Source organism: Eublepharis macularius, chromosome 9, assembly GCF_028583425.1.
Source record: "Eublepharis macularius isolate TG4126 chromosome 9, MPM_Emac_v1.0, whole genome shotgun sequence".
Classification (NCBI taxonomy): Eukaryota; Metazoa; Chordata; class Lepidosauria; order Squamata; family Eublepharidae; genus Eublepharis; species Eublepharis macularius.
Genome location: NC_072798.1, coordinates 11108138 through 11132023, shown reverse-complemented (window position 1 = coordinate 11132023; position 23886 = coordinate 11108138). Strand labels below are relative to the sequence as shown.

At 44.1% G+C, this 23886-nt stretch overlaps 1 non-coding gene across 1 annotated transcript; it reads left to right on the top strand.

Moving 5' to 3' along the window:
- Window positions 1-933: 933 nt before the first annotated feature.
- Window positions 934-1005, top strand: TRNAA-GGC (transfer RNA alanine (anticodon GGC)). Its single transcript has one exon. It is a non-coding gene; the product is annotated as a tRNA-Ala (tRNA).
- Window positions 1006-23886: the final 22881 nt, after the last annotated feature.

The following is a 23886-nucleotide window of genomic DNA, read 5'->3' as shown; positions in this document are numbered from 1 at the left end:
ACCCCGTGAGGTGGGTGGGGCTGAGAGAGCTCCAGAGAACTGTGACTGACCCAAGGTCACACAGCTGGCTTCAAGTGGAGGAGTGAGGAATCAAACCCGGTTCTCCAGATTAGAGTCCTGCACTCTTAACCACTACACCAAGCTGGAAGCCTGCAATGTGTCATTAACAGTGCCTTTCCTTCCATCTTTCTGGCCTAAACAATGGAAAATAATCCACTTGGTGGTGGAGGAAAGTGCCATCAAGTCATTGCTGACTTCTGGAGACCCCTGGTGGGGTTTTCATGGCAAAAGACTAACAGAGGTGGTTTGCCATTGCCTGCCTCTGCAACCCTGGTCTTTGGTTTAGCTCTCCCATACAATTACTAACCAAGGGTGACCCTGCTTAGCTTCTAAAATCTGATGAGATAGGGCTTGCCTGAAATTATCCATGTCAGGGTAATCTTTTTGATAAGGGTGCTCAAACATCCATCAGTTCACCTTTTGGCCACTGACCTCTTTGTGACCATTCATCAGGTTGCTTCAACTGTTCCTCCTTGTCAGTACAATGGAGCAGAACCAGCTTTTTATCCATGTGTATTCGCAACTTAGCTGTCTAGAATGGAATTCTAACCACCACCCTTGATGCAACACTGCCTTGCTTAGCAAGTCATTGTTTAAATAGACAATTACATCACTCACATATCATACAAATTAGCCATAAATGAATCCTTAAAAAAAAACCCTACTATTTGCTGTTCCTCTATGTAGACTTCAGCAACATGAATGGCTGCTGCTCTGTTTGGATCGGCTTCATTTTCTCCCATACACCATTTTGCAGAAACCCAGGGTTCTCCAGGCATCTAAATAATTTGATGCTGAGCCAAATAGACCCAGCTATATTTTGCCAGTAGTTAGATAGTTAGACCGTCACACTGACCATGTGGAATTGTGTTGGGAGGCATAGCTTAGAGGTAGAGCGTCTGCTTGGCATGCAGAAGGTTCCAAGTTCAATCCCTGGTGTCTCCATTTGAAAGGATCGACTTGCTTTATACAGTGGATCCATGGAGGGCCAATGAGAAGGACTCAGAGGCTAAGGCAACCCCAGTTATTACCTCCTAGTATTCAAAGGTTTGCTGAGAATGTTCTCTTAAGGCATCTTGGCTAGTATCCTGACATAGGCTGCTTCCACACACGATGGATAATCCACTTTCAATACACTTTAGCAATCCTTTGGAAGTGGAATTTTTGTTCCACACATGGAAAAGCCATTCCAAATGTTCACTAAATAGTATTGAAAGTGAATTATCCAACATGTGTGGAAGCAGCCACATTTTCAGCAAGTCCACCAGCAATTCACAAATGACTAGAGGAACCATCTATAGATAATGTCCTTCAAAAACCTACATGCACTCATCTAAACAATTTGGTGTTCACAAGGATGCATATTATCTCCCTACCTGTTCAACCTCTATGCAGAGTATATCATAAGGGAGGCTGGAATAGATCTTGAAGAAAGTGGAGTGAAAACTGGTGGAAGGATCATTAACAATCTGAGATATGCAGATGACTCTACGTTACTGGCAGAAAATGGTGAAGATGTGAAACGATTACTGTTGAAGGTTAAAGGAGAAAGTGCCAGTGCAGGATTACAACTGAACATCAAGAAAACAAAAGTAATGACTACTAAGGAATTATAGAATTTTAAAGTTGACAATGAGGCAATTGAAATTGTTCAAGATTTTCTATTTCTTGGCTCAATCATCAACTGCAATGAAGAAATGAGAAGAAGATTGAGACTTGGAAGAGCAGCTGTGAGGGAGCTAGAGAAGACCCTTAAAGATAAAGATGTCTCTCTGGGGACCAAGATCAAGATAATCCAAACTATGGTATTCCCTATTACTATGTATGGATGTGAAAGTTGGATGGTGAAGAAAGCTGACAGAAAACTGATTCATTTGAAATGTGGCACTGGAGGAGAGTTTTGTGGATACCGTGGACAGCCAAAAAGACAAATAAGTGGGTACTCGATCAAATCAAGGCTGAATTCTCCCTAGAAGCTAAAATGACAAAACTGAGAATATCGTACTTTGGTCTCATTCTGAGAAGACAAGATTCTTTGGAAACGTCAATTATGCTAGGAAAAGTGGAAGGCAGTAGGAAAAGAGGAAGACCAAAAACAAGATGGTTTGATTCAATAAAAGAAGCCACGTCCTCCAGTTTGCAGGATCTGAGCAGGTCTGTTAATGATAGAACGTTTTGGAGGTCTGTCATTCATAAGGTCGCCATAGGCAACTTGATGGCACATAACTGAAGATAAATAAGGAAGGGGATTTCCTCAGGGAGAGGGAATGCATCCCTCCTTTGCTGTTCTGCTCTGATCCAATCCAAATTGCTATCCTGCAATTCATCTCCCAAGCAAGCCACATGTCCAGATGGAATAATGACAAGAAAGCAATAAAGAGCCTTTATCTATGGTATGGAAAGTTTAAGATTTTTTTTTGTTCTTGAGGAAGGTGTCAGTTAACTGGACATTTGTTCCGGCTCAGTGATGGGACACGGTCCATTAGCATCACAAACATTTGGTTCATTGCTTGATTTTATCGCTGGCTCACCCACAGGCAGGTAAGTCCAACAATTAAGTGACAAGACAGAGTTTAAAAGATGGGAATAAAGAATGACTCATCCTGGACTTAATTAAATCAATCCTTTGCTAATACTGTCAATTCAGTTATCCCTAATGAGAATCAATGGAACAAGTTAGTAGATTCCCATGAAGAGATACCATTCCCTTCCACACCAAAAAATATTTTAAAACTAAAGTCTCAATTCATCCAAATAATTTATACACAGTGTTCTATGTAATTAGTTGCTGCAGGAATTATTTGGCATTACCAGAACCTCTTTGTGAGCTCTTGTGAATGTCCATAGCCAGTACTTTAAGCTAGGTGGGGCACATAGAGGCATCTGGGAGCAAGCCGGGTTGCTGTTCTCTGTGTTTTGTTATTGATTTTGCAGGATCATTTATATTGTGTGTGCATATGTATCCAGCCTTTGGATGGAGGAAGTTTCTCCCATTTAAGGAGACTTCCTCAACCGGAAAGAGTTCTTTGGCCAATGAAAGTAGAAAAGCCACAAGTCCTTAGTCCATAGCAAAGTTTCAAACTTTCCTCAGTGGAAAGATGGGATACATACCATTGTGCAGCTTCCAGAACATAGCTCATTTTTAAAAAGTACTTTATTCATCATGTATTGATGCAATATAACAAAACGTCTGCTTGTGAACTTGACTTCAGAGTATAGATTGAAAAATCTGTTCAGAGGAGCCTGGTACAGAAAGGGAAGTTGTTTCTACAAACCTGAGGGAATCAGAAATGTAAAAATAAATACATAAATAAATGAGGTGGGTTTAAAACCTCCCATAATGGAGAAACACTCTGTGTGCCTGCAAACCTATTACATCTTTAAAGAAATGACTGACTGAAATCTTATGCATCTGATGAAGAGAGTTGTGGTTCTCAAAAGCTTATGCTACAATAAGGCTGGTTAGTCTTAAAGGTGCTACTGGACTCTTTTCTGTTTTGAAATCTTATGAGATCACAGTTGACATTACGGAGTTGCCTAACAACTTCATACAACAAGGCATTTAAAAAAAACAAAAATTAATAAAGAGAGACTTAGTGGGGAGAAAGTTGATGTAGGGAGGTGGAGGGATGGAGTGAGAGCTGTTCAAGAAATAAAGTGTTTTTGACAGGAATTGTGCTTTTGTGATTCTCTGATGTTAAGTGAGAGTTGTGTTATTTTTCTTGGGGGGGGGACTGCTGGTGTAATGTGTCATAATGCTTTGCCTACTTGTACTTTGAAAGGGAGAAAATAATTTTTTAAAAACTTTATTTTGTGTTGTTCGTGTTTTATTCTTTGTTGTGCAGTTGGTTCCCATCATAGGGAACAATGGGGCTGGCTGGCCAGCCATCTCTGTAGGTGGTGGGGGAATTTGAGGGAGGGTCTGTGGTTCAGGTGCTCTTTCACAGGGACCAGCTGGCACTCAGAAGTGTGCCCACCATTGTGGCACCGATGGGCTGTGCAGAATTGCCCAGGGAAAGAGAGTTTAGAAGTTCCCAGCATAGGGAACAAAGGGAGAGGGCTGGCCTTTGCCAGTCTGTTCCTGGGGTTATGGGTGTGGGGCTGCTGGGGGTGGATTTGGGTCTGTGAGGGGCTAATGTGGGGATTTGGGTCTGTGTGTGGCAGCTGGGGGGGAATTGGGTTTGTGTGGGGTTGTAAGGGGTGGACTTTGGGGGCTGAGAGTACCTACTTGGGGAGGCCATGAAATGGCCCCCCCAAGTGGGAGCAGGCTGAGCCTTGGTGGGGGGTGGGAGGAATGGTGGGAGAAGGGCCCCTGAGGGTAGGGGGCATTTTGCATGCGAAATGCCACCCCAGGCAAAGGAAGCCTGCCTCTTCATTTTTTCCCCATAGGAAAAAATGAATGAAGATCAGCATCAGCAACCTAAAGCTATGCCCTTTTTTAAGGCGAAGATAGGGGGACCTGGTTTCGGGGGCCATAACATGGCCCCCCAAAGTCCGATCGGTCTGAAACTTGGGGGGTTGTTAGAGGGGAGTAAGAGGAAGGACCCCACCAATTTTGGGTTGATTCAGTGGGAAAATGCCTCCCCCAGGCTTCAGAGAAGCCTGGGGAGGCTTTTTCCCATTGAAAAAGCTAACCCAAATCAACCCGAATCAACCCGAATCAACCCGAATCAGCATACCCGAATCGGCTGGGCGATTCGGGTTTCTGCTACACCCGAATCGGCTTCTCAATTCGGGTTTGCCAGATTCGGGAAACACGAACCGGGGTGCCTTTGCACACCCCTACTGAAGATGCCAGCCACAGCTGCTGGCGAAACGTCAGGAACTACAATGCCAAGACCACGGCAATACAGCCCGGAAAACCCACAACAACCAAAGCAAAATGTCTTTACCAGTTGGAGAAAGATAGCAACGCAGGGAGACAGATGAATCACCCAGCCCTACATAGAGCATGTTGTGATAATCTAATCAAGATGTTTTATTTATTTATTTATTGCATTTCTAATCCACTATCCCTGTGAGTGGGCTCAGAGTGGAGCACAACATATGTAATATAACACAACATATTAATTTAAAACCAGACAAGACATCAGTAAAATCAAGAATACAGTTTCTAAAAGGCAGCGGCTCACATACTACAAGACTCAACATTAATGACAATCCATGGATCAGGCAGCCAATGGATAGATATTAGCAGAATGGGGGGGGGGTGAGCCTACCCCATGGCAGGAGGCTGGTTCCATGACCTGCCCACCCCAAGCACCATATGCCTGGCCAAACATCTCTGTCTTACAGACCTGCTGTAGGATAACAACTCCTGCTAGGCCCTGGTCTCCATAGAAGGAGAGTTCCACCTGGACATGCTCCATTGTGGCAAGATCTTTCCTGCCTAGGAAATACCAAAGCTGGTGAAAGGTACCCTGGTCACGGCTGTCACCAGTTGATCCAACAGGAGGCCTGGTTTCAGAAGCACCCCCAAGCTACAAAACTGCTCTTTTGGGGTGAGTGCAACCCCATCCAGAATAGGAGCAATCCCAATTCCTGGATGAAACTTTCTCCCAAGGTCAAAATTGGTGGTGGTGATTGCTATCAAGTCACAGCTGAGTTATGGCTGGTGAGGTTTTCATAACAAGAGACTAACAGAAATGGTTTGACATTGCCTGCCTCTGCAACCCTGGTCTTCTTTAGAGGCCTCCCATCCAATTACTAACCAAGGCCAACCCTGCTTAGCTTCTAAGATTTGATGAGATCAGGCTTGCCTGGCTATCCAGGTTAGGGCAGAGTCAAACTTTTTTAAAACATAGCTTGTCATATCTCCTTCACTGATTCTTAACACTGCCATTCTCTTACCTGAGGGGTTTTAAGCACAATACATCTTCTCCCAAACTCTCAGTTCAGATGCTTTCTTGGATAGCAGCCAGAATAATATGTCTCTTCAGCTGTCTTTCTCCCCCTCCTGTTTGCCTCCAGACTTTAACCACTTAGATTGTCTTCCTTAGTGTGATAGACTTCCACTTAATAGGCTTTTTCTCTCTCTGTCAAATGAGACTTCTGAACTGCTCATGATTTTAGCTGCAAATGTTCTTTAAGTTATGGTTAGCTACATTTCCTTCCACACCTTTCTTGATGTGTATATATAGGGGGCGGGGATGTTTCGGGTTTTGTCTATGTATCTGCTGTGGATTCTGATAATGGTGGGAGCATGGACAGGACAACCTCTGACTTGCCTGGAGCTCTCCAAGGTACTGGGGAACTTGTCCTCCCCGTACTTCTGATATTTGGCTCCTGGGGAGCTAAGATTTGTTAAGCGATCCCAGCTCTACCTTCAGGGTTTGCTTAGTGCCCTATAAAAGATCTGCACAAAGAACTCTCCATACTAGCGATCTTTTAACAAAGGCTACCTAAAGCAAAAAATGTCTGCCTTTAGTGTAGGTCACTAGCCTCTAGATAAGGCTCCGAAATTGCTACAGACCATAATATGAAAATAATAGCCAATAGTGAGAGACTGCACTAGACTCCCTTTGTCTGCTTGTGACATTAGACTGCCAGCAGTCCAAATAGTTGAAGCACTGCTCTGGGAACAGCTTGTGGAGACAACTCTACGTTTCTCTAGTACGTACTTGAAGAAGATTAATGAGCTCGACTAACATGCCAAGTCAATCTGTTCCTTCTTGTCAATCAAGTCCTATAGAACGAGAATGTCAGTTTAACTTGATGAGTTTTTTGGGAAGATGCAAAGCACCAAAAAAAAAAAGTTTAATTAAACCACTATCGCAAATGAGCATTGCATACCATTCTAAAAATGTCTGTCAACTATGATTATTACAACCTTCCAACTAGGAAGTTTGCTTTTAGTTAAGATCCTATGGAGAAGAATAAATGAACCAGCCATATGGACTAGCAGAACATTTTAAAATATTTATGAAATGATTATGTCCCCGAAGGGAGCTTCAAAGAATTCAAAGTAAGGTTGCCAAACTGTTGGTGTTTTACTGGGCTGATTTATACCATCCTATTTTATCAGTTAACCAAAGCTAGAGTCTGGAAAGTTGGCAAACTGTTGATTCTGGCAGTCTCCACCCATAATGCAGCAGATATTATTTGCATATTTAGATATTTATATCATGCTTTTTTTGCACAGCAGAGATCCAAAGCAACTTGCATCGTTCTCCTCTCCTCCTTACAACAACCCTGTGAGGTAGGTTAGGCTCAAAGTGTGTAACTGGCCCAATGTTAACCAGTAAGCTTCCATAGCAGTGTAGGAATTTGAACCCGGGTTTCCCAGATCCTAGCCTGACACGCTAACCACTACATCACAGGGAGGCTGATTTGATTGTGGCTATGCCCCTGAATCATATAATTCCTCTGTGCTTGCTCCTCTTAAACCCGCCTGATGCAATCCATGTTCTGCCCGTCCTTCTACGTTCTGCTCATCCCTCAGCACAGTTTCTTCAGCTTAATAATAATCACAACAATAACAACAACAAAAACAACAACAACAACATTCAATTTATACACCGCTCTTCAGGACAACTTAACACCCCCTCAGAGCAGTTTACAAAGTGTGTTATTGTGATCCTCATGACAATCACCCTGTGAGGTGGTTGGGGCTGAGAGAGCTCTGAGAGAGCTGTGACTGACCCAAGGTCACCCAGCTGGCTTTAAGTGGAGGAGTGGGGAATCAAACTTGCTTCTCCAGATTACAGTCCCATGCTCTTAACCACTGCACCAAAGGCTTATTGGCATTTTTGGTCCTGGCTCCCACCTGGTGGAACGCTCTGTCTGCTGAAATCAGGGCCTGACAGGACCTACTATCCTTCCGCTGGGCCTGCCGACCTGAAAAAAGGGGTGTATAAAATCTTAACCCTCCCTGTGAAGGTTGTCCACCATCCTGTTTTAAATGTGTTTTAATACACTGCTGTTTTAATGTAGACAATTTTTAAATTGTATTTTAATATGTTGTTATCCGCCCCGAGCCCACTCGCGGGAAGGGCGGAATAGACATATGAAATAAATAAATAAATACGATACTCTTCAGCAGGGCTCAAGAACAGTATGAAAACATGCTGGAGCACTGTCCCTCATCCTCCGTGTGCAATGTGACATGCTCAGGAGGACAATCATAGCATTTCTTTTGTCAGCCACCTTGATGGAAGTGTGGATGGTGTTACACTCTGCACAGCTAAGTTCATATAACAAAAAATGGTGCTTTACTCACCATCTCAGCTGTCATATGAGGATGGAAGCACTCAGTCTAAGTGTATAACTTGTAAACGTCTAGACTATCAGGACTAGGGGTGCTCAAATACGAGTTCCGTTCACAGCCTGCTCGCCATCACAAGCAGGGAGCCAAACTCTTGACAGGCTACTTGGCCAAGGATGGTGGGGAATGGAGGCAGAGGAAACTGACACTGGGTGATGTCATGGTGTCACTTCCAGGTGTGTACCAGGGCGTGGCATCAAAACATTTGGTGATGCTCTAAAATGTTCTCAAATCTCTGTGGTTTTTACCATAGATACTTAGGCAATGCCTAGAGTGTAACATGATGCTGTTATTTCACTGGTGCTTACCCAGAAGTGACGTTGTGATATCCCCCATAACAACAACAACAACTTTCAATTTATATGCCGCCCTTCAGGATGACTTAACACCCACTCTGAGCGGTTTACAAAGTACGTCATTATTATCCCCAAAACAATAAACACTCTGTGAGGTGGGTGGGGTGGAGAGAGCTCCGAGAAGCTATGACTGACCCAAGGTCACCCAGCTGGCTTCAAGCAGAGGAGTGGAGAATCAAATCCACTTCTCCAGATTAGAGTCCCATGCTCTTAACCACTACACCAAACTGGCTGTCAACTCAATGCCATCCCTCTCATTTTCTCCCATTGTTCCGTGGAGCGGCAGCAGGAGCCGAGACTCCATAGCCTTTGGGCAGCCTGATGTACCAGGTCATGCTCTTCAGCACCACCCCCAGGCCACATTTCCTTCACAGACCCATCTCTGCAGTGCAGGAGTCATGGAGGCCTGTTGAGAGGTAGAAATAAGAGGTGAAGGTAAAGTTACCAGTCCAAGCGTCACTACCAGCAGGATGACTGATGGCAAGGAAATAGTGTGTGGGAGGGTGACATCATGAATTTGATGATGCCACTTTTGGGGAAAACCTGGAAGTGGCGTAGGGTAGCTCTAGGAATCACCAAAAACTCTGTGGTAAATCACAGCATTTCCAGAAATTCTAAGAGCTACCCCAAGCCACTTCCTGTAAGTGATGTCATGACTTAGCCAAAGTCCTCTTTTTTAAAAAAAAATTCTCTGCAGGCAAGGGAAGCTGCCAGGAGGAGGCCTTCTACTATAGCAGGAGGCCTGGCTGCCCTAGATGTAAGAGAACATGATAGGCCTTCAGTGAGAAGCAAGAGGTACCGTTGCCTGCTGAGCTGGTGATGGTAATGGTGGTGGTAGCATTGCCCCCTCCTCCATGGCTGAACAGGCTCCCTCTGTTTGCTAGCTGAACGGCCTGTCCCCTGCCCTCTTGCTGCCAGTTTGGCAGACGGCCCCATGCACATGTCACCATTGCTACTGCCATTGCCGCAGCTCAGTATTTGACAGTTGCTTTAGGCCAGTCTTGGTGAGAAATGGAGATGGGAGATCAGACCTGTGAGTGGTCCTCATGGCAGATGAATGAAGGCTGGAGAGGAGTCAGACTGGCAGCCTTAGTAAGGACCACTGAATATAAAATCACAGAATCATAGGGTTGGGAGGGACCTCTAAACAGAGTGACCCCCATCTAAGCCGATTGATTTAAATGGGCTTAGATTGGAGTAACTCTGCTTAGGATTGCAATGAAAGAGAATGAATTTGAAATACAGGGTAACCATAATAATCCTCCCTCTTGACGCATACTGGGTGGTGATAGGAGTGGCTAGGACTGAAATAGCCCCTCTGAGCGGGTGTTAAATTGTCCTGAAGGGTGGTATATAAATCAAATGTTGTTGTTAGTGTTATTATTGTTGTTGTTGTTGATGATGATGTTATATTTATACTGGATTGATGATGCTGGATTGATGATGCTGTTCTCAGCACCATTTTCCTTCTCTTTCTTTGTCGTCACTGTCCCTGGACAAAATTATCCACATTCCTACAGAGTTTGGAGCACCCATAGGATATTATTAATGAATGTTATCACAACGGTACATCTGATATATCAGGGGTGGCCAAACTTGCTTAATGGAAGAGCCACATAGAATAAACATCAGATGTTTGAGAGCCAAAAGACATGATGCATTGAAGTGACTTCAGATGAGGAGGTGGGTTTAGGGGAATGTCCTGAAAGTGACATCACAGAAAGGGGTGGGGTTTTGGTGCAGTATGCTGGAAATGACATCATTTGAAGGGGTGGAGCTTGGGAAGAGCAATCACCTGACCTTTGACTTGGAAGTGACATCACAAACATCACGTCACATCCTTGCTAGGCTTCACCCCCAAAGTCCCCAGATATTTTCTGAGTCAGACCTGGCAACCCCAATATTTTTATTGAAAATATGAAAGACATGGAAAGAAAGAAGGAAAGGGAGGGGAAGACATGGAAAGAAAGGAGGAAAGGAAGGAAAGGGAGGGAAATAAACTAGACAAAAATAAAATGTATGACCATGGCGATACTCAGAGACCCCTGGGAACCGCACCGTATGTCTAGAAGAGCCACATGTGACTCTCGAGCCGCAGTTTGCCACCTCTGCTCTAGAGTCATCTAGTTCAACCCCCTGCACAATGCAGGAAGTTCACAACTACACCCCCCCACACACACACTCACACCCAGTGACCCTTATTCCATGCCCAGAAGATGGCAAAACATCATCAGGATCTCCTAGCCCAGCGGTGGGCAATTGTTTTGGCTCGGGGGCCACTTTGTGGGAGCGGAGGTTAGCGGAGGGCCGCAACTTTTAAAATGATTGCATTCATTAGTTAACTTTGCATTTCAGAAAAGGTATAAATTGTATCATAAAAATCAATAAATATAAATTAAATAAAATAGTGGTAGTTTTATTCAATTTATTTATTGTGCTAATTTCATATCATCTATAGCTGCAAATCTCGGTTCAAGGCAGATTTTTCTGATTGTCTTGGCGGGCCACAAAAAACTCTGTAGTGGGCCGCATGTGGCCCGCGGGCCACAATTTGCCCACCCCTGCCCTAGCCAAACTGGCTAGTACAACAATAACAGAAAGATCCCTAAGAATACTAGATATCAGGGACAAACCTTGCTTGACTTGCTGTCTTGCTTGCGAGTTTGCACAGGAACCTGGCAGGCCTCTTTTGGAACTAGGATGCTGAAACTGAGCAATTTTGTTCTTATGAGACGCAGTTATAATCGGTACTATTGTGTTCGTGCGGCGGGGGGAGACGTTTTCTTAATTGACTCTTTGCATTGTAAACAGACCCAGAGTTGAAATGCTGTCATTACGGCGTTGCCTGTGGGTTTGCAGGTAACCCGAAAGCAATAACTTATAAGAGGAAACTCAGCTCATCTACGAGGAGGTAATCAGCATTATGCTAATGCTTAAAATAAACTTGTAATGTCTGCCTTAGATGGTTCCAGCCACCTGGTTGTAATTTGGCATGGTTTGTTACTGAAGGATTTGTCCAAGGAAATGCAGGACAAAAAGAGCTGTGTGCAGTGCAGGCATAAACACATAAGAGTATAAGTGCCCCCACCCCAAAAAAACCCTGATGGATCCAAGCACTGGTCCATCCAGTCCAGCATTCTGCTTCACACACTGGCCAACTAGTTGCCCGGGAAAGCCAATGAGAAAGGCATAGAGGCCAAGACCTTCCTTTGATGCTGCCTCCTGACATGGTTTGTTCACAGATTTATGGTGTTTGCATGTTGATGGGCTTCTCTTCCATGAATCTGTCTGAGCCCCTTTTAAGGGAGGGGCTTTGGGGTGGGGTCATGGCTCAATGGTAGTACATCTGATTGGCATGCAGAAGGTCTCCTCCTCTCAGTGCAATCCTAAGCAGAGTTACTCCAGTCTAAGCCTATTGATTTCAATGTGCAATACAATAAGGCAATACCCGGTATAGAACAAAATGTACACAATGAAGAATCACCCGGATATTAAGAAAAATATTATATTATTATTTTTTCCTAGCAAAAGGACAATCACTATATCAAATATGCATGAAAAATTCATACAGTGTGCAAATAGTGCATTCATATACTTAAATTATTTCTAAGAATGTCCTTTTCTCACAGTTCAATCCATGCAGGGAACTCCATGCCTCGCTCCGATCCTCTTTGGAACAAGGCAAGTACTCCGTGGGTAGAAGAGGTGGTAAGTATGAATCACTTATGATCCTTAGTGTGTTTTTATCTTTTCTTCTCTTTTCTTTTCATATAGGTGTCTTCCCAGATATTATTTATGGTGTCCAACCAAAAAGCAGCCCTAACTGCAACCGGCTAAGTGGCAGATTTCGTCTTGATGACTTCCTCAGGGGCTGGTGGACCCCCTGTACTCATAAACATATTTCTCATCACCCAGAGAGCAACACGTGTAACGGACACCCACTGCCAGTCTGAGAGCTGAACTACAAGAGATGAATTACACGAGGATGCTCACATGATGGGAGTCGCAATGTTAGTCGGGAAGCTAAGTTTTAAAAGAGATGGGAAGTCTTTGTCAGTTTCCCCTCTCTAAAGAGCCAGCAAAGATCCCTCCTCAGAGGGCTTGTGTATTTCCTCTTTGCCTCCTAGAAGGGGAGGTGAAATAGACAGAAACTTCGGGAGGCAAAGAGGAAATTAGCAAACCCTCTGAGGAGTGATCTTTGCTGACTCTGTAGAGAGGAGAGATTGACAAAAGCTTTCCAATCTCTTTTAAAACTCAGCTTCCCAGCTAACATTGCGACTCCCTTCACATGCGCATCCTCATGTAATTCATCTCTTCTAGCTTAGCTCTCAGTAGAGAATGTTGACCTTGATGGTCTGATTCAGTATAAGGCACCTTCATGTGTGACCATCTATGCTCACAACCATCATTATATCTGCTAGTAGTGAATTCCACAATGAAATTACTTGTTGAGTGATGAAACATTTCCTTTTCCTGCCCTGAATCAAAGGTCAGAAGACAATGGAGCTCCGTCTCTGCAGCTCATAAGAACTGACAAACCTGTCAAATATCAAGTCAGACTGTTGGTTCTTTTCTATTCTGAAATAATCCCATTGTCTGGCAGCTGCTCCCCAGGGTCTCAGGAAGAGAAGGGTCTTTCTGAACACCTTGAGATCTTTTAAGGGAAGATAGCAGGGACTGAGCTTCAGCTCTTCTGTATGCATAACACATGCTCTTATGCAGAGCTATGGCTCATGCCTGTGTTTGTGTACATGGTGATATGTTTTTTTAAAATCAACAAAATAAAGAGATCAATCATTGACTGCCTAATTATAACACTACAAAGGACACACCCTGGATCTAAAGTCTACAACCAATTTAATTTATTATATTTATATTCTGCCCTCCCCGCTTTTGCAGGCTCCCTTGGATCCCTTGGAGTTAGCTGTGTTAGTTTGTAGTTGCTAAATAGTAAAGAGTCCAGTCTGACAAAGAGAGCTGTGGTTCTCAAAAGCGTATGCTACAATAAAATTGGTTAGTCTTAAAGGTGCTACTGGACTCTTTACTACTTTACAAGGGCCAAGAGTGATTGTTTCTTGGCCAGCCTCCCTCCAGAAACCCTCTCACTAAGCAATTGAATCCAGTTACTTCTCCCTACCGTGGAAGGTATACAATCAACAGGAGTATAGAAAAGGACATATCCAGTACATTGCAGCCCTGCTCCTAAGTGAATGCAGATACATCCTACCTGTGCATATGCATATCTGGTTGCAAGAAAGAGCCAACAGGCATTTCAGTATGAAACTAGGAACCAGTACCTCTATGAATTGTGGGGTTTGTTTCACATGTTCAGATGTACATGCAGTGACTGTAACATTATAGATGGTGGCACTTTCCGTGTATACAAGTGCCTTCCCTGATGCAAGAACTCTTGCACTAGGGGAAAGCCCCACTGTTAGCTGAATGGGCACAAAGTATCAAAATCATATCGCTGAATTCTCTTTCTTCCATCTCAGAGAGGATACCTCCATCTCAAAGAGGGGTCTTCCTGATAGCCCTCTCCTCTAGGAATCTTTCTAATCTCCTGTTAAAGCTGCCTATACCAGTGGCCATCACTACAACCAATTCCATATTTTATTCACTTGTTGAGTAAAGAAGTATTTCCATGTATAAAGAAGAGGCAGTCTGGTGTAGTGGTTAAGAGTGGCTGGACTCTAATCTGGAGAAATGGGTTTGATTTGCCACTCCTCCGCTTGAAGCCAACTAGGTGACCTAGTCACAACTTCTTGGCCCCACTCTCAGCCCCACACACCTCACAGGGTGATTGTCGTGAAAATGATAATAACACACTTTGTAAACCACTCTGTGTCACTAAGTTGTCCTGAAGGGTGGTATATAAATTGAATGTTGTTATTACTGTTATTATTATCATCATTATTCCATCATAGTTACAACAAGAGTATGCTTATATACAGCCCTTATGGACAGATTAGTGCCACTCTCAGAATGGTGAACAAAATCAGTGTTATTATCCCCACAATAAAGCTGGGGAGCTGGAGCTGAGAGGAGTGGCTTACCCAAGGCCACCTGCTGAGCTCATGGCAGTAGTGGGAGCTGAACCAGCAGAGTGCTGATTAGCAGCCCAACCACTTACCCATGGCCAACTACTGAGCTCATGGCAGTAGTGGGAGCTGAACCAGCAGAGTGCTGATTAGCAGCCCAACCACTTACCCATGGCCAACTACTGAGCTCATGGCAGTAGTGTGAGTTGAACTAGCAGAGTGCTGATTTGAAGCCCAACCACTTACTGCATCCCCATGGCTACCTGCGGAGTTCATTGCAGTAGTAGGAGTCAAACCAGGAGAGTTCGCAGCCCAACTACTTAGCCGCTATGCTGCAGCAGCTCTTCAATCTGTCAACCTTTGTCCCACGTAGCCTCTTGCTTCCCACCATGGTTCCCCAGCTGGGTTTGCTAGTGTGCCAGTTTCTTGTTCTAAGATCTTGGATTTTCCTGGAGCCTCCAGGGACGTTGATCCCTCTCAGCTTTTCAGAGTCACTTTTTCATCTGTTTCTCCCCCTCTCCCTGCTGGTAGCATCATTCTTCTTTATACAAGGAAATACTTCTTTACTGGATGAATGATTAAAATCTGGAATTGGTTGCCAGAGGAAGGAGTGATGGCCACTGGCATAGTCAGTTTTAACAGGAGATTAGAAAGATTCATGGAGGAGAGATCTAACAGTGACCAAGGGGAACCTCTGCATTCAGGCACCATTCAGTTTAACTGTCTTTGATGCTTTTCTTGATGGTTTGATGGTTTTCTGTGTTGGACATTACTTGGAGAGAGAAAGAGGAAGAGAGCAGGGAGATCAATTGACCATCGTTAATACCTTAGAGTCACTTGATATACATGAAATGACAGTTCCAGGTCCTGTCTCCAGCCTCTAGATGAAGCGGTTGAGTTGGGGAGCAGAACGTAGCATTTTGTTCGTTCTTAAGCCCCAACAACATTTGATTTATATACTGCCCTTCAGGACAACTGAATGCCCAATCAAAGCGGTTTACAAAGTATGTCATTATTATCTCCACAACAATAATAACCCTGTTAGGTGGGTGGGGCTAAGAGAGCTCCTAGAAGCTATGACTGACCCCAGGTCACCCAGCTGGCTTCAAGTGGAGGAGTGGAGAATCAAACCTGGCTCTCCAGATTAGAGTCCTGCCGCTCTTAAGCAGTACATCAAACTGGCTCTCTGTATTCTGTACCTATACAGAGCATCATTTGTGAACTTTGTCATGCTCAATTGGAGATAGCAATCATGTCCAGATAAGGTTGACAGGCTTTGGCCCTGAGAGTTAAACTACAAGAGGCAAATTACATGAGGACACGCATGTGAAGGGAGACGCACTTGCAATGTTAGCCGGGAAGCTGAGTTTTAAAAGAGACCGGAAAGCTCTGTCAATTTCCCCTCTCTACAGAACCAGCAAAGATCACTCCTCAAAGGGTTTGCTCATTCCCTCTTTGCCTCCTGAAGGCTCTGTCAGTTTCACCTCCTCTTCTAGGAGGCAAAGAGGAAACAAACAAACCCTGACTCTGTAGAGAGGAAATTGACCGAGCCTTCCAATTTCTTTTAAAACTCAGCTTCCCGGCTAACATTGCGACTCCCTTCACGTGAGCATCCTCGTGTAATTCATCTCTTGTAGTTTAACTCTGAGACCCAGGTTTGGATTCTCATTCTCAGGGGGGCAGGCTGGAATCTCAGAGCATCGACTAGTTCGCACATTGGAAGGTTATGAATGAAGGTGTCAAATGGAGATGGAGACAATAAATTGAGCGCTAGCAGCTCAACCACATTGTACATTTGGCACATACTTCGAATCACAGAGCTGGAAGGGACCCCAAAGGTCATCTAGTGCAAACTCTGCACAATTCAGAAAATTCACAGCTACCCCCACTCCCCCAGTGACCCCTGCTTAGTGCCCAGAGGAAGGCAAAAAAACCCTTCTAAGATCCCTGGCCAATCTGGCTTGGAGGAAAATTCCAATATACCTCTTTGTACCAGTGCTAGGAGGCAACATCAGGTGAAAGCCTTGTTCTCTATGCCGTGTTGCTGGCACTATGTGATACAAGATGCTGGACAACCGGTCTGACCCATCAAGGCTCTTCTTATATTCTTATGTTTTCCCATGTTATCATGGTTTTGTCGGTAGGAAGTCCCAACTGGGGGCCAAAGAGACTGCAGAAGACCAGGCAAAAGGGAAGACAAGTGAGGGCACCTCTTCCTCGCTTCCCTTGCCTGAACTGCTGGTGGCCCACAAGAATCAAATTAGCTTCATAAAGCTAATTCTAACACTGCCATTCAGTGTTAATTTACATGGCCGTTAATGGCAGACTCCATTGTTAAACCATCACCCACAAAATGCTATTGTGTGTCCAGCTTAGCTGTATCCCACTCCGGCTGATAAGACGCTCTCCAGACAATTGTAATTATGAGTAATTTGTAAAGTGCAATAAGAGACTTTTTTTTTTATTACAGGCAATAAAATCAATTTTTCTTTCAATTATCTTTCTCTGTGGCAGTGTGTGCAGTCGCTGCCCCTTGGAGAATGCCGAAATGAAAACTAACTGGTGTTTTAAGGAAAAGGTCGGATTCTTTAAGAATTTTTTTTTCACCTCCTGCAAAACATATATAGAGAGAAATGAATGGACCCTCTGGCCCCAATTTAGACAATGTTGGCATGCTTAATCACACTGAAATTGAAGGGAAAATTTAAGATGTCAATCAAGGTGGAAAAGTTGCCCTGGACTCTCTCACAGTGGGGCAGCTGTTGTAGTCTTTTGCTGTCTTCTCTTTAATAAGATTCATCTGGAACATAGTTTTGGCACTCCCTATGCTGAACCAGAAGACTAATAAAACTATAAGTCCCCCAAACCACAGCAGTCCAGGAATTTCTGTGCATAAACTTACTATTCGTTTACGCGATAGGGTTGCCAGCTAACACCTGGCACCCATTGAGATACTAGGGGGAGGGACATGGGGTTGCTGTCATGTTGATGGCATGACATCATTTCTGAGTTTAACCTGGAAGTGATGTCATGCCACTCTAAGTTTCAGTGGAAACTATGCCATAGAGAAACTGGTTACTATAGAATCTACGGGATCCTAGAGTTGCTTGTTTTCAGATTTCTGCAATTTATACCCTACAGTATTCTTTATTCGCTAATCAATGCAGTTTTGCCATTGACGCAAACTCCTAAACTTTTGTCAGCCACTGTAGGTAATGATGTAGTTTTCCACTTTTGTGCATAAAGTACTGTTGCTGCTGTAATAAAGTATAAAAGCAGTGTTCTAAAACTTTTTTCCAGCTGGCTGTCCGTTATTCCCAACAGAAAAGTCTCTGGTTTCAGCTGAAGTTTAATCTTCAAAATCTTTTTAATCTTACAGAGGAGCACACTTCCTTCCTTCCTCCATCCTCGTTCTGTTTTTTGCAGAATGGAAGTTGCTGCGGTGTGTGGGCCACATCTGTGCCAGCAGGGTAATACTAGGGCCGATTCCACATGGCTTACCTGAAGCCAGGACGTTGCGGAACATTGCGGAACATGCCGGGAAAAACGCGGAAGATCGCATTTTCTCATGCGAGTTTTGCGTGATGTCACGCAAAACTCATGCGAGAAAACTGATCTTCCGCAATTTTTTCGGCATGTTTCGCAACGTCCCGGCTTCAGGTAAGCCGTGTGGAATCGGCCTAGGTACTGTCTCCAAACTTCCAGCAATTCCCCAGGCCATAGCTGGCAACCTTACCACATGCAGACACTTGGTCAATTTGTTTAGGGCCATGCTTTCCTACAGGATACTTTGTTTGAGCCTTGTGGCACCTGACATCTGTTAAATATATGTACTGAAGCTAGAGGAAATAGTGTCTTTTGCAAAATTGTTCTCAGGAAAGTAGATGCACCAATACAGCGAGACAGAACTGCATAGCTCCCCGCCCCCATCCCACAGTTCAGTGCTCCTCAATTCTGAGCTGCGACATCCTTGTTATTCTATGGTATGAAATCTCTCTTTAGTGAAGGACTTGGCATTTGCATGAATTCCCCCAGGAACTGGGGAGAAGCTGTTCCCAGGCCCTCAGGGCTCAGTGTGCCTGGTGAAATATATGAATAAAACCTGTCAGTTTTGCAAATCATTAGGAAGGGATGGCTTTAGGGTGGATTTAAATAGGGTCTGCCGTGCCTCAAGATTTTGCTTGAATTGGAATGCGGCAGAGCGTTTCACCTCTATTATTTTTGTGTTTGTTCAGGGTTAATTGTGACATTTCCAAGTATTGTGTGGGTGTCAATTTAGTTAAGGGGGGGCAATAGAAAGGCTAGAAATACCTAGGGTTGCCAATCTCCAGATGGTAGCTGGAGATCTCCCCGAATTACAACTGATTTTGAAGCCTACAGAAATCAGTTCTCCTGGAGAAAATGGCTGCTTTAGAGGGTGGATTATTTTGCATTATACCCCACTGAGGCCCTTTCCCTCCTCAAATCCTCTCCTCTCCAGGCTCCACCCACAAAATATCCAGGAATTTCTCAACCTGGCAACCCTAGAAATGCCCCTAAATTTCACCCCAGAGAAAATCGGAAAAGGAAGCATTTTCAGAGTGCGACCGAGACACCTTCTGCAAGGAGCGAATATTCCAGTCCCTTCTAAAAATTCTGTAATTTGATACCAGAGAAGGCAACATTTTCACTGCCTGCTGTCCCAGCCAAATGTAACCAGGCCATGTGGAACAGCCTCCAAGAGCATCCTGAGACACCCTTTAGGTGATCTAGGAGCTGCCTTGGAGACCCTGATCATCTGGTGAAGCCATCAGGCAATACAAATGTGCCAGTTTGCTGCACTGGAATTCCAGAGCACACAAGCCAAGGTGATAGAGAACCTCAGGGAGACCTGGAGGCATTCTACACTGAGGTCACATATGGCCAGCAGCCAGTGAAGATGCTGCTCAGCCTCCATGCCAGAGGCTTGGAGCATGCGATTTGGCTTCCTAGAGTGGCCCTGCTTTCAATGATCCAAACTGAGCATGCCCAGTGTGTGCCGGAATCGATTTGGAAGAACCATTCTGGCCTCCATGAGCTACTCTGGAGTTTTGACTAGACATGGGCACGAACAGCATTACGAACAGAAAAAACCAACGAACAACCTAATCTGCTGTTCTCGAACAAGCTGTTCGTGAGGCCCCATCCTAAACAAATAGGTGGTCATTGCAAGCCCCATTCGTTGCCTTCGGCAGCCGTTCGACAAGCCAGACAGTCTGGCACCTGCTGCAATCAATCGTCTTGGCAACTGGAGGCAGGGAGGGATTGAACTCTGTCTGAACTCCTTCTGGCTTTCCTTCTGCCTTTAACCCTGTTGAAGATTGAAGATTGAAGAGTTGCCTGTTAGGCTTGTCATTTTCAGTAGAGTAGCTGATATTTTTAATTGAAGAAACTGGGCCTGAAGTTGCTTTGTGTCTTGTTCTCTCAGGCTCTGCCAGGGCCCCAGGCATCTCTTCAGTCCACTTCGCTGTTTGTCAGCCACAGCAAAAGCCAAGCTGCCACCATTTGCTAGCAAGGATCCTGGTCTTGTCTGGGGGGTTGTGAAGCCTTCCTGGGAACAGCTGCTGTGGTTTCATGGGAAACAGGGACTTGGTTTTGACTCCAGTCCTGAGGCCTGCAATGGCCCCTTCCTGAAAATATATACTTGGCTTCTGCAAGATATTTCTCAAAGACCTTGAGCTTGAATTACTGCGCTGAAGTGGTGCTGCCAGAAAATGGAAAAGATGTCCCAAAAACCAAACGAGCCTGAGCAAATTTTCCATGCAAGTTAATCTGTAACTCTATATGGACTTTAGGGTTGCTAGCTCCAGGTTGGGAAATTCCTGGAGTTTTAGGGGGTAGGTCCAGGGGACGGTGTAGTTTGGGGAAGGCAAGGACCTCAGCAGGGTATAATGCCATAGAATCCTTCTTCCAAAACAGCCATTTTCTCCAGGGGAAGTGAACTCTATGGCCAGGAGATCAGTTATAATTCTGGGAGATCTCCAGCCACCACTTGGAGGCTGGCAACCCTAACTTTTAGTAGGAAGATTAGGGTTGCTTGCCTCCTGTTTGGGGCAGGGGAACCTTTGACCCCATCTACCTACCTCCTCTGCTGCTCACCTGGCTGGCAGGAGGCTGACTGGAGCCACCGAAGTATGTGCCAAAATGGCATGTGAATGCTTGTGGAGCTTCCTCTAACATCACTTCCCGTTTAAATTGGAAGCAATGGGAGCTCAGAGGAGCCAAATCAATCCAAAACATAGCAATTTTACAGGCTCAGAGCTGATCTGTCCCCGTTAAGCCCCCGCCATTTCCATTTTAAAATTGAAGAGATGTCAGTGGAAAGCTCTTGGAGCATGCACACACAAAGTGCATGTACACCCAAGGAAAGATCAGCACCTCTGATTTGAAGGTAAGTGAGGGTAGCAACCCTCGCTGCCATACTTGGTTGGTTGGGGATATGGCTCAGTGGTAGAACATCTTCTTTGGACACAGACAGTCTCAAGTTCAGTCCCCAGCACCTCCAGTTTTTAAGAAAGGATCCGGTAATAAGTAGGATTGCCAATAAGTAGGGTTGGAAACTTCTAGGAGATTTTGGGGTGAAGCATGGGAAGAACTGGGTTTAGAGAAGGGAGGGACCTCAGCAGGATATAACGCCAAAGAGTCTACCCTCCAAAGCAGTCATTTTCTCCAGGTGAACTGATCTCTGTAGTCTGGGGATCAAGAGATGTTTAGTCCCCAGCTGGAGGTTGGCAACCCTAGGTAATAAGTGATGTGAAAGCTGTTGACCTGAACCCCCGAAGAGCCTCCTCCAGTCAGACTAGACTGACCTCTATGGACCATTGATCTGATTCAATGTAAGGCCTCTTCGTGCATTCAGTTATGCAACAGTTGATATGCTCTGGCTGTCCTTCTTTGAAGGTTTTAAAGCAGAAGCTAGATGGCCATCTGACAGCAATGCTGATTTTGTGAACCCAGGCAGATCATGAGAATGAGGGTAGGAAGGGTTACATCTGTGCTTAGTTCTTGTGGCCCTTTCTTACTTGTCCAGAGAAATGCCAATCACCACTTTGGGGTCAGGAAGCAATTTTCCCCAGGCCAGTCAATGGACCATTCGTCTGATTCAATGTAAGACAGTTTCATGCATTCAGTTATGCAACAGTTGATACATTCTGGTTTTCAATTGTAGCTTGAGGGAACCTTTACTCACGTATGGTGGCAATGCCCCCAAATCAAAATATTTTGGGAAGAGATTTTGAAACTAATAAAGCAAATAACAAGCTATGATGTACCGTTAGATCCTCTTATAGTATTCTTAAACTTATGGCAAGATAACACCACCTTTAAGACAAGACCTAATCAATAGCTGATTAGTAGTAGAACGTATTATAGACTACTTGTGGACTTAGACAGAGAGACATTGTTCTGTATTGATTTGTACATATGTAATTCCACATGCAGTTCTTTATTCATTGACTGGATATTGGTTTAAGTAGACTATATTGGTTAAAGTATTCATTGTGAGAGATAAAATAGTTTTTGCTAAGTGGCTGTGATTCATATATGAGGTTAGAGGAAGTGATTTAGCAGTAAGCAGACACTATTGGATTTTGTACACAGTTTAAAAATTTTTGGGGAGACCCTTTTGGTAACGACAACAACAACACCTTTAAGACAAGACCTAATCAATAGTTGATTAGCAGTAGCAAAATCATTAATAACCTCCTTCTGGAATAAATCAATATCCCCTTCAGTACATCACTGGTTGTCTAAAGTGTGGGATCAACTTATGATGGAAAAAATAACAGATACTTTACATCAGCACTCTACGCCTACATCTTAAACGCACTTTTATGAAAAATGGTGGCCATTCCTGGATTATATAGATTATATATATAGAACTACATCCTCCAAATCACATGTATCAAAACATTCTTGAAATATAAGATCTGTAAGAAGGTCTCTAATTTAATTTAACTATATTTTTTGTCTCTTAATGCATTACTTCGTAATACTTATTTATATAGGAAAAAGCTGCAAACAAAATTGTTACCTAATTGTTTTATCACTCTTCATGTTTATTGTCTTTTGTTTGTTGATTATTATAAACTTCCAATAATTTTTTTTTTAATTGTAGCTCAAGTTGAATAGCTGGGCTGGGCTGGGCTAGACACATGCACAGACGCAGACAGACAGCGTGGTGCATTTAGTGGCGTGAACACGCTGGCTTTCCAATACTGTGGAAAATATACTGTTGCTTCCTTGCACTTTTCAGAATAAATTCATTTTCAGAACTGAAGTCAAACAGCTGAGAAACTTGTGTCGGTGCCAAGGAATCTATTTTTTTAAAAAAAAAAATGCCACTGAAGACGACGGAAGATAACCTTTAAAAAAGGGGGAAAGGGGCCTTCAAAATCAAGAGCAGATGTACCCTGAGTGTATTTTAAGCAGCTTTGGATAGAAAAGGTGCTGAAAACCTCATTAAACAGCACTGGATTAGCATGGACATACTGTGCTTTTCCCCTGCCTGCTGCAGACATCTGCACATCTCCTTACTCTGAATATGTTTACACTTTCAGTTTTCTTTATATTTTTGTATCGTGAGTTTAGGGTTTCAGCAAAGAGTCTGGAACTTGGAATCCTCTCTTGCATCTTTAGAACTGGTAGAAAAGGACTCGGCAGGGACAGGTGCCCTAATCGGGCAAAGGAGACAGAATAACAACAACATTCGATTTATACGCTGCCCTTCAGCACAACTCAGAGCGGTTTACAAAATATGTCATTATTATCCCCACAACAAACACCCTGTGAGGTGGGTGGGACTGAGAGAACTCTGAAAGAGCTGCGACTGATCCAAGGTCACCCAGCTGGCTTCAAGCCGAGGAGTGGGAAATCAAATCCGGTTCTTCAAATTAGAGTTCTGCTGCTCTTAACCACTACACCAAACTGGCTGAGATCACGACGGCCATGTTCTGAAATGCAAAGCTGCATCTACTGTATGTGCAAAGATGGTGGCAGGATTATGTCTGCTTAGTGTGTCCTCAGATGCACTCTTCTTCAGCGAGTCCCAAACACATGTACACAATAGGCTTTTTTCAGCATTCCTGATCAGATGGAGGAGACTTGGGTTTGAATCCTGCTGAAAATCTCGGAGGGAAAGCTCCCCCCC